This window comes from Curcuma longa, chromosome 21, assembly GCF_044706935.1.
Source record: "Curcuma longa cultivar G26 ecotype Majalengka, Jawa Barat chromosome 21, ITB_CL_G26_1.1, whole genome shotgun sequence".
In the NCBI taxonomy this organism is placed as follows: Eukaryota; Viridiplantae; Streptophyta; class Magnoliopsida; order Zingiberales; family Zingiberaceae; genus Curcuma; species Curcuma longa.
The window spans coordinates 6,259,341-6,262,190 of record NC_133881.1 but is presented as its reverse complement, the minus strand read 5'-3'; positions in this window follow the sequence as shown (position 1 = coordinate 6,262,190).

The window sequence follows — 2,850 nt, the reverse complement described above, 5'->3', positions numbered from 1 at the left end:
ATTTTTTATTTCTCAACAAAAATTTAGCTCATTAGCTATCCCATGGATCTAATACAAATTATTGAATCGTCCCGTGTATTTTTATATTTAAATTGTATGACATGGCATATGCATGTTATGCAAACAAAAAACAAAACGGATACTTACCTTAGTCTTATCCATTTTTTTATAGAAAAATTATTTCGTTTTGTTTTTTGTTTCTTCTTTGGATCATAACCAAATAAAAACTTCTCGAATTATCAGAATCCGCAGTACAATCCTTGGTTATTCAACTTAGATGAAATATTTATAGTTCCGTTCATTGTTATACTACGAAATTCGAATGAAATCGAATCTGATTTCAATATTTCATATCTCTCCTTGTCCAATCCAAACAAAAGGTCCACATCTTTTTTTAGAATTAGTCTGTTTTTATTTTATGTTATTTCGTACCGTACAATTCCTTTAGTTTGCGGGATCATTTTCCCCTTACCCTAAGGGTAATGAAAAGAATTATAGAATGGATTGTTAATTATGCCAAGATCTCAGATAAATGCAAATTTTATTGATAAGACCTCTTCAATTGTGGCCAATATCTTATTACGAATAATTCCGACAACTTCCGGAGAAAAAAAGGCATTTACCTATTACAGAGATGGTGCGATTTGATTCTTTTTTTTTTTTAGGTCCAGTATTACGAGAAAGAAAAGAGACATGGTTCGAGATAGAAAAAACCAAATTATTAAAATAAACCCACGCTTGGTGAAGGTGAAGTTTGTAGATAGAACAATTCCTTCTGTCGTGTATCCTCGATTGATGCAGCCTCGGATGCTTCAATTGTTGATTTTAGTATTTAGCGAAAGGTTACACCTATGGGTTCCGTATTGCGAGTCAATCCTACTCCACTAGTACCAATAGGCAGCATAGGGGAAGAAGCACTACACCTAGGAATCAACAACATGAAAACTTTGTTATAAATTACCCTTTTCCTTATCGGTATCGGGGCTAACAAGAATGGTTGGGACAACAAACATCCATCTCGTTCGTACTTTGGGTATCCGTATAACCATCAAAGATCGTTGAAGTGACTAATTCCTGGAAATAGGGGGCGTTGAGGACAAAGAAATTGTTGGAGTTACCATTTCCATCTAGTACTAATACAGTTGGTGTTAATAAACAACCTCTTGCAGGAAGGCTGGCTAGAGATTTCTTGTAAAAATACTAGCTCCTTTCAGTTCATAATGAGAATAGTCAAATTTGAATTTCATGGATTATTTCCCTTAGTACTATGCGCAGAAAGAAGGGAGGAGCCATATGAAATGAAAATCTCACGTACGGTTCTGGAACGGAGATTCTTTGAATAGAATGAACGACCGTAACGGATGTTGGCTCAATCCGAAGGAAATTATGCGGAAGCTTTACAAAATTATTATGAAGCTACGCGACCAGAAATTGATCCCTATGATCGAAGTTATATACTCTATAACATAGGACTTATACACACAAGCAACGGAGAGCATACAAGGGCTTTGGAATATTATTTCCGGGCACTGGAACGAAACCCATTCTTACCACAAGCTTTTAATAATATGGCCGTGATCTGTCATTACGTGCGACTATCTCTACTATAGAAAGAAGGAAAAAAGATCCAATTAACTAGTAAATACTAGAATGAAATAGGTTTTCTACATATGCGTCGTCTAAAGCAACGGTTTTTATCAGCTGTAGCAAGTAAAGAGACTTCACGAGAACCAAAATTAAGAAGAAATAGATAAAACCTATATACTCCATGGATAAAGGATTGAATTGATAGAGAAAGCACCGTAAAGATCAATTAGCAAACTATTTGGTCGATAGAGTTAAGAACTGCTTTACTTACTTATCCCGTGATACAGGATAAAAGTTAGGAATCAAATTATGTAATAGAGTTGATCCACTAAGGTATTGAGCAGCGGTGTAGCATCAGATCCCAAAGATCGTAAGTTCTTTTTTCTTATATTATATTAGGATATTAGGGAGGAAAGTCTTTTTCAAAAATTCTATATCTATATTATATAAATTGCATATATGCAATCGAGATAGTTACCTTTCAGAGAATTCTAACACTATATTTTAACACTATTATATATAGGATATAGGGTCGATCCATACTTCATTCCTCTGAAGGTGGGAGAAAAGATAAAGCTTTTTATTGATCAAAAAATTAGAGTTTTAAACTTATGTAATTAACTTCTTCTGGCTAACCCAACAAAAATGGGATACTTTTATGACAATATGACAAATCTAATTCAATTAACATAAGGTAGATTAAGACGGGGCGCAAGCAAAAAGAATCGATTGTCGAGCCGTATGAGGTAGGAAACTCTCAAGTACGGTTCGAAGGGAAGGAGCTACCTATTCCGACCGGGGAGAACAGGCCATTCTACAAGGTGATTCTGAAATTGCAGAGGCTTGGTCCGATCAAGCTGCTGAGTATTGGAAACAAGCTATAGCGCTTAGTCCGGGTAATTATATTGAAGCACAAAATTGGTTGAAGATCACGAGGCGTTTTGAATAAGACCACTCCCTTTTTTAATTCATTAAAATTAGTTGTTGGATCCATCAATCAAATAAAATAGATCGTGTTCCCATGAAAAGATCCAATCAAGAGTTTCATTATATCCTTTCTTTCTAAAATCATTGTATGGTATCTCATAGGGATAAAACGGTATAGAATAAAACTAATAAAGCTAGTAAAAGAAAGATACAAGATACGGTGGAATGACTAAATATGGATAAGATATAGCAATGGATCTTATTAATCCTAATGAATGATCTTGTGATTTCTAGTAAAGGAATAGAATATTTCATAGAAGTAGATTCATATGGGTA